This window comes from Herpailurus yagouaroundi, unplaced genomic scaffold, assembly GCF_014898765.1.
Source record: "Herpailurus yagouaroundi ecotype Mexico unplaced genomic scaffold, PumYag 140, whole genome shotgun sequence".
Lineage (NCBI taxonomy): Eukaryota > Metazoa > Chordata > Mammalia > Carnivora > Felidae > Herpailurus > Herpailurus yagouaroundi.
Window position 1 is genome coordinate 36,227,167 of NW_024412395.1, and position 8,845 is coordinate 36,236,011.

The following is an 8,845-nucleotide window of genomic DNA, read 5'->3' on the forward strand; positions in this document are numbered from 1 at the left end:
CCACTGATTCCCTGTGACCTGGTGCCCCCCTCTGGTGGGAAATACTTCCCTGCCCTTTTATTTTGATCAATGGATATGAACAAATGGAATGTATGCTTTGAAAGAGATTTTGTAATTCATCTCACTTGCTTTTGCTCTCTTCCATAAAAACCACATGTCCCAGACAGGGACTGCACCTCCACACTGAATGAGAAGACTCACAGCAGAGCCAAGCAGAGTTGAACACTGACATAGTAGTCATTGCCAAACCACAGTTTGCATGTAATGTGAGAGAAATAAAATGCTTTCTGAGGTAATCCACTGAGCTAAGGGGTTATTTGTTACAGCAGCAAGAAGAATGTCCAATTGAGAAATAGCTGTTAAATCTTGTGGGCTGCTGTAACAAAAATGTCAAATATATGTGACAGAGATTTCGTGGGACACCAGGAGGAAGAGAAACGGTTATTGGAAACTAGGAAAGTAAAGTATTACATGGTGGCAAAATATTTTGTAACATTTTTGTTTGAGACAGTTTGGAAGGCAGTTGATGTATAATAAAGGGTCATGGCTTTGGGCAGAAAGGTTTCAAAACTGTACATTACTAGCATGAGTTGCTTGTTGTTAGGTGCATTTGAGAAGGCACCATAAGAAAGCTGAGATCAGAAAAGAAATGGTGTGTCTGAAAGTAGAGATGAAAGGAGATGGAGAGCCCAGTAATCCTAGAACTGGCAGAATTGGAAAAAGGAATGGTTTCTCAATTCTCATCATCAGACATAAAATTAGGAAATCTTTTGTCTACAGTCTCAGGGTAAATACTAAACATGGCCATGCCACATTCCACGTTAAGATTTCTGAGTGGATTCAGATGTTCTTTCCATTGGACAAAATGTGGTAAAGAGAAGGGCATAGTTCTACAAAAATCTGACTCAAAGAACCTGAAATTAAGTCAGGAGAAAAATCTACTTTCAACAGGAATTGTGGGGCTAGTGATTGCTTATGGAGCTGACTGTCATAAAACTGAGTTTTAAATAATGTTGTTTTTGAGAAATTTGTGTTGACAAAAGTAACAGGAGCCTAAAACAAAGACATTGTGACTGTTCAAGGTATTACAAAACCCTTGATCCTCCAACTTTTATTTTCACGTTGGGAAGCAGGCTGAGAAAGTGGCTTCATCCAGGAGAATTTAAAGCTCAGAGAAGTTACACAGTCACAGCACTTTTGAATTTTGAGGAAACATTGTGAAAAGTCCTTGTGCTGGAGTGGGCAATGATCTTTCACTGGGCCGCTGCTCTGCAATCCTGTTCACTGTTCTGCATGGATTTTGGCTCTGTGGTCTGGGAAGTTCTCCCTTTCCTATTATCCTTCTTGGTTACTCCACCCCCCCCCCCCCGGAAGAGACCAATGGAGAATCTTTAAATATGATTGCTTGGTTCATCTTGGTCTTTTCTCATGCCTCTGCCATAAAAACAAAATGTCCTCCGTAGGAGTTTATTCTCCACAATGGGTTCTAGAATGAGACTATGTTGGAGAACTGATGAGTTCCAGTGCATCCGCAGCCTCCCTGCAGGATACATGTTACATGAGGGGAACTAAATGAAGGTTGATGGAAGCCACCCACTGAACTTTTGGAGTTGTTTGTTGTCCAAAACTGATTTAGGGCATCGTTAATTTTTCCTGTTTACGCACCAACGTCTTACTAGTTTCTGTGTACTCCTTCCATTTTGCAAATTGAAGAGGATGTTCTAAAGGGAAAACATTTCTCAAGAGCGTGAAACCTATACCCTCATAAAGGTGTATTCCATGGAGATACCATCCCAACTGCCCCAATAATAATCAATCACCAGTTACTAAATTCTCACATAAGGATTTGGTTCCCAGCTGCAGATATGGGAATTCTTCCAACTCAAAGAAGGATAAACTTATTCATGGGACACATAGAAGATGAAAAGTGAAAAGAGGAAGACACTAACACAAAGATACATGTTATTGTAATAGGAGCCTAGAACTCTTTGAGTAGTTTTGTACATAAAATAATCAACACAGAATAATTCAAAGGGAGAGAGAAATAAAACATACATATTTTTTCTGAATATGGGCTTTAAAAATAACACTTCTGGATGCTATGTTCTTTTCATAAGGGATCTTCTGGACTCTAAGGATTTGCTATATTCAGTGATTTCCTCTGATTGTACAATTTTTTCCTCAGTTAAATACCTATTGTTTGAATAGGAACCTGCCTCACTTTTAACATGGTGGCATTTTCCATGTCTGGCACACAAGCAATGCCCAGTAATATTTATTCAGTTGAACTGTGTTCATGATAAAACATGAAATATTGTATCATTTTGCATCATTATTGTTGAAAGCTAGTTTTTGCACAGCCCTTAAGCTAAGAATGGTTGTACAATTTTAAAGAGTTGTGAGTAAAACCAAAATAGAACAGGCAATAGGGATTCCATGTGGCCCTCTTCAAAGAAACATTTGCGTACTCCTGGTCTAAATTGAAAAAAATATTTCCTGGACCTAGTGCCAGACATAGGGAACTTAGTTGGGGACACACATAATGATAATTCAGATTAAGGAACAACATGACAAATAGAGGAAGATGCATATGGGAAAAAGCAGTTGCTGGAAAGTTATTCTCAGTCATAAAAAGCAACCAAGGAAGAAGTGCAGTCTTTTTCTCCTTTAAAGTCTTTGAGTGTTGTGTGGGGATATCATACTTGAAGGTTCTCATAGTCCTCTTTTGACCGCAAGGGGACAAGCCAAATGATAAAAAACAGCACACTTGATGAAACTTAAGCCAGACTTATCAAAAGGAGAAAAGACCCAAATAAATAAAATTACAAATGAGAAAGGAGATAGAAAAATCAACCCCACAGAAATACAAATATTAGAATATCATGAAAAACTATATGCCAACAGTGAACAACCTAGAAGAAATGGATAAATTCCCAGAAACCTACCTTACCAAACCTGAAACATAAAGAAATAGAAAACTTGAACAGATCGATAACCAGCAAAGAAATTGAATCAGTAATCAAAAAACTCTCAATAAAAAGTCCAGGACCAGATGGCTTCACGGATGGATTCTACCAAACACTTAAAGAAGAGTTAATACCTATTCTTCTTAAACCATTCTGAAAAATAGAAATGGAAGGAATGCTTCCAAATTAATTTTTATGAAGCCAACATTACCCTGATATTAAAACCAGATAAAGACACTACAAAAAAAGAACTATAGGCCAATATTTCTGATGAACATAGATGCAAAAATCCTCAACAAAATACAAGCAAACTGAATCCAGCAATACATTAGAAAAAATTATTCACCATGGGGTGCCTGGACGGCTCAGTCAGTTAAATGTCTGACTTCAACTCAGGTCATGATCTCGAGGTTTGTGAGTTTGAACTCCACATCAGGCTCTCTGCTGTTAGCACAGAGCCCACTTTGGATCCTCTGTCCCCTTCTCTGCCCTTCCTTCACTCTGTGTCTGTCTGTCTGTCTGTCTCTCTCTCTCAAAAAAATAAATATTAAAATTATTTTTAAAATTATTCATCACAATCAAGTGGGATTTGTTCCTGGGTTGCAAGGATGGTTCAGTATTCACAAATCAAAGTGAAACATCAGATTAATAAAAGAAATGATAAGAACTCTATGATCATTTCAATAGATAAAGACAAAGCTTTTGACAAAAGTACATTATCCATTCATGATAAAAACCCTCAACAAAGCAAGTTTAGAGGTAACGAATCTCAACAACGTAAAGGCTGTATATGAAAAACCCACAACTAATATCCTCAATGGGGAAAACCTGAGAGCTATTCCTCTACAATCTGAAACAAGACAGGGATGTCTACTCTCACCACTGTTATTTAATGTAGTGCTGGAATGTAGTCCTAACCTATCTAATGTAGTCCTAACCACAGCAATTAGATAACAAAAAGAAATAATAGGCATCCAGATCAGCAAGGAAGAAGTAAAGCTTTCACTATTTGCGGATGACATGTTACTCTACATAGAAAACCTGAAAGAATCCACCAGAAAACTGCTAAAGCTGACAAATTCAGTAGTCTCAGGGTTTAACCCTAAAATATGTAAAGAACTTATAAGGTGGCCAACATACCGATGAAAAGATACTCAGCATCACGTATCAGGGAAATACAAATCAAATCTACAAGGAGATATTACCTCATACCTGTCAGATTAGGTAAAGTCATCAACCCAAGAAACAATAGGTGTTTGGTGAAGCTGTGGAGAAAGAGGGAACCCTCTTGTGCTGTTGGTAGGAATGCGAACTGCTGCAGCCACTCTGAAAACAGTATGGAGGTTTCTCAAGAAGTTAACTAGAACTACCCTACAATCCAGCAATCACGCTACTAAGTATTTATCCAAAGAATACAAAAATACTAATTCACAGGGATATATGCACCCCAATGTTTATAGCAGCATTATCAACAATAGCCTAATTATGGAAATAGCCCAAATATCCATTGATTGATAAATGAATAAAGATCTGGTATATACACACATATAAAAAGAAGCTGTGGTTTATGTATCCATATACATATCCACGTGTGTGTGTGTGTGTGTGTGTGTGTGTGTGTATACACATATATGTACATACATATATATGAAAATGTGTATACACACACATGCATAATGGCATATTACTCAGCCATAAAAAAGAATGAAAATTTGCCACTTGCAATGACACGGATAGAGTTAGAGTGTGCTATGCTAAGCAAAATAAGTCAAAGAAAAATACCATATGATTTCACTCATGTGGAATTTAAGAAACAAGTGAGCAACGGGAAAAAAAAGAAAGATAAATCAAGATAAGACACTCTAACAGACTCTTAACTGTAGTAGCAACTGATGGTTACCAGAGGGAGGTAGATGGGGGGGATGGGTAAAATAGGTGTTATGGAGTGAACTTGTGATGAGCACCTGTGATGTATGGAAGTGTTGAATCACTATGTTTATATACCTGAAACTTATACTGTATGTTAACTGGATTTAAATAAAAACTTAAAAACAAAATTGAAAGATAGGGAAAAAAACCCAACACACTGAGTATTATAGAATGAAAAGATGAGAAGAATCTGGGTCCTATATCATGTTGTGAAACCTCACAGTTACCAAACCTAAAATATCATAAGTATGTATCTTGCTATGAGTGGTAATTTCTTCCTACTGTTTAAGTCTATTCGTGCAAATTTTAAATTGCTTGCATCCGAAAGGATTTTGAATGATACTATAATTAAATCTGGTTGGGATACAAACACCATGCCTTTTTGTAACCACCAAAAATGACTTAACCCCCTTCTCTGACTAACATCAGTAACTACTGCTTCTTTAGCAATGGTAAAGTAAGGTTTAATCCCTCACTTCTTAAAGATTATTAAGATACCCATTGTTCTTGCCTCTGATGACATTCAAGCCAGAACTGGCCCAACTCTTTCCTAGAACCTCTTTGAAATTATCAAGCTCCAAGTGTGTGGGTGGCTCAGTCATTAAGCAGCTGATTCTTGATTTTGGCTCAAGCCACGGTTTAATGGTTTGTAAGTTCGTGCCCCGCACCACACTGTGCTGACAGCTCAGAGCCTGAAGCCTGCTTCAGATTTTGTCTTAGTCTCTTGCTGCCCTTCCCCGACTTGCACTCTGTCTCTGTTTCTCTCTCTCTCAAGAATAAATAAATATTTTTAAAAAATGAAAAAAATTACCAAGCTCAAATCAAAATGCTATTAAAAGCCTTCCTGTGTCCTTGTAATAGATAATTTCCCAGAGTTCTCTAGTTTATGTTTTTCTTGCTGTAAAAAACATAGTAATTCTATTATTTTTTACTTCAAGTATTTTCCTGGTGGTTTTTTAACTTTTTGTTTTTAATTAATAGACATTTTTTTTAGAGCAGTTTCAGGTTTACAGAAAAACTGAGCAGAAAATACAGAGTTCCCATATACTCTCTCCACTCAGTTTTCCCATTACTAGCATCTTGCATTGGTGTGGGATATTTATTATAATTGATGAACCAATATAGATGGATATTATTCTTGACTAAAGTCCATAGTTACACTAGGATTCACTGTTTTCATTGCACCTTCTGTGGATTTTGCCAAATGCATAATGTCTTGTATCCACCATTAATTATCATATAGAATAGTTCCACTGCCCTAAAAATCACCTATGCTCCACCTGTTTTTCCTTTCTATCCCATGCTGTGAAAAGCATTGATCTTTTTACTGTTTCTGTCTTTGCCTTTTCCAAAAGGTCATGCAGTTGATCATACAGCATGTAGCCTTTCAGACTGATTTCTTTCACTTAATAATATACATGTTGGGATTATCAAGCCTTTTAATGACTTGATAACTTATTTTTATCAGTGAATAATATTCCATTGTTTGGGTATATCAGTTTATATATCCATTAACCTACTAAAGGATATTTTTATTGCTTCTAGTTTTGTAAATTATGAATAAATAATTACTTTTGTGAGGGTTTTTGTGTGGGCATAATCTCTCAGCTTATTTGGGTAAATACCACAGAATGTGATTGCTGAATAGTATGGTACAAGGATATTTAGCTTTGTAAACAACAACAACAACAACAACAAAAGCACACACACAAAGAAACCCCAAACTGCCAAACTCTTCCAAAGTACCATTTAATTTGCAGTCACACCAACAATACACGTGAGTTCCTGTTGCTCTACTCTCTTGTCAGCACGTAGTGTTGTCAGTGTTTGGGAATTTAGCCAGTGTAGTAGATGTGGAGTGGTATATAATTGTTGTTTTAATTTACAGTTCCCTACTGGTGGTATGTGATATTGAGCACCTTTTCATATGTTTGTTATCTATACATCTTATTGTGAGGTGTCTGTTCATGTATTTTGCTCAGTTTTTAATTGGGTTTTTATTTTCATTGTGCGGTTTTAAGAGTTCGTTGTATACATATATATATTTTTTTGAGTTCGTTGTATATTTTAAATGAAAGTCCTCTATCACATATGTGCTTTGCACCTGTCAGTCTTTTGTTGTTGGGCTTTAACAACAGAGAGGAGACTTACTTTCTGAACAAGGCAGATGTCTCAGCTGCAACAAAAATTGAGAAATTATGAAAGAGGATTAGAATTGGTGGTGTAGGAGGGAGGATGTTTTCGAACACTAAATTGGATTAAGGTTTGTTACAAATCTTAATATCTAAACAAGTCTAAAAATGTTTCATTATTTCCACATTTCTAATGGGGATGGCTGAGTTCTTCCCAGGTGTTAGTTTCATGCTTAATGAAACTTCTTTCAAAGCTTTTGATTTTATCATTAATAGCACTTTTCACTCGTATTTATTACAGAGTTGCAAGAAATCAGCAGGACATAGAATAGCTATGTAGATTTGAGAGTGGTTATGCCTTTTGCTTCTCATCAACTTGTCCAGTCAAATTTCAAGGAAATTGCTAAATACACTTTTAATTTCTAAAATAGATAAACAAAAAGAAAATTTAAGCTATGTCTTCCCCACAAATTGCATGTAGTTCAATTCATATTTGTAAATTGTATAGCTGATAATATAAAATTTTCTTCTTAGGAGAAATGTGCTTAAGCCAGAAGAAAATGAGACATTTTCTCACAAAGTGTCAAAAAATTCAATTTACTTCCTTTCATCATTGCAGATAATAATAAACTTGAGTAGATATTAAGTCTTTTCCCCTTCAAGATTTTAGCAATGTTTCAATTATAGAGAGACTAGAAATATGTTTGGATACTTTATGTTATTTTTAGATACTCTAAAACCATAGTCTCTTCCAAAAAATGTTTTCTCTTTGTTTGCCTACTTCAGTAGTCCTTTCTTAACCACCTTGCCAGGAAATATTCATCATCGGGTGGTGAATAACCTGATTCATTTTCTTAAGTTGGTCCTCTTTGCCATATTTTTAAGAAGTGGTTGACTAATGGGTCCAGTGCATAATCTATTTGTAAGTATGGTGTTCGTAGCTTATTTTCAGAACACTCTAATCTTTGAAATTTTGATGGTGTAGTTCCATAAAAACCTTTAATATTTCTTTGGCATCCTATATAAAACCCTCTGGATTTTTCATAGAAAAATATTTTGGTACTTTTTTTTCTCTAATGTGTGGTTTTACAAATATCATTTTGTAATCAATAAAGTCTGTGGACAGAACTGTCAATCTCTTCCCTTTTAATAATTCCCGATGTCTGACTTTTAAATCTTACATACCCTAAAGACTTGAAAATCTAATTAGCTACTTTTTCAGTGCTGTTGACTTAAAGATCATGATTTTCCATCATCTCATGGAAACATGTCAGATGCAGTGTAGAAGAATTTCCATAACTTTGTGTGGTATATTGACAAATTGTCAGGAAAATAAACAGAAGTTATACAGGGACTCAGTAGTCCAGAACCACTGGGAAAATTCTTCAATAAAAGAGTCATACATAATTTTGAGTTTATGCTTTCACCCAGAAGACACACATGTTGAGCATAAATAAGTAAATAATCATAAATAAGTGATCAAACTCAAATTGTTAACTTGTATGCTACCTATATTCAGGTTTTTAAAATTTATTTATATTCAATATTTTTATTTTATTTTATTTTATTATTTTATTTTATTTATTTTTTAATTTAGAGGGAGAGAGAGAGAGAGAGAGAGAGAGAGAGAGAGAGAGAGAGGTAAGAAACCAATGAACAAGTGGGAGAGAGGGGCAGAGGGGGAGAGAGACTCCTAAGCGGGACCCAATGCTCAGCATGGAGCCTGATGCAGGGCTTAATCCCATGACCTTGGGATCATGACCTGAGCCGAAATCAAGAGTCAGATGCCCAACCAACTGAGCCATCCAAGGCACCCCG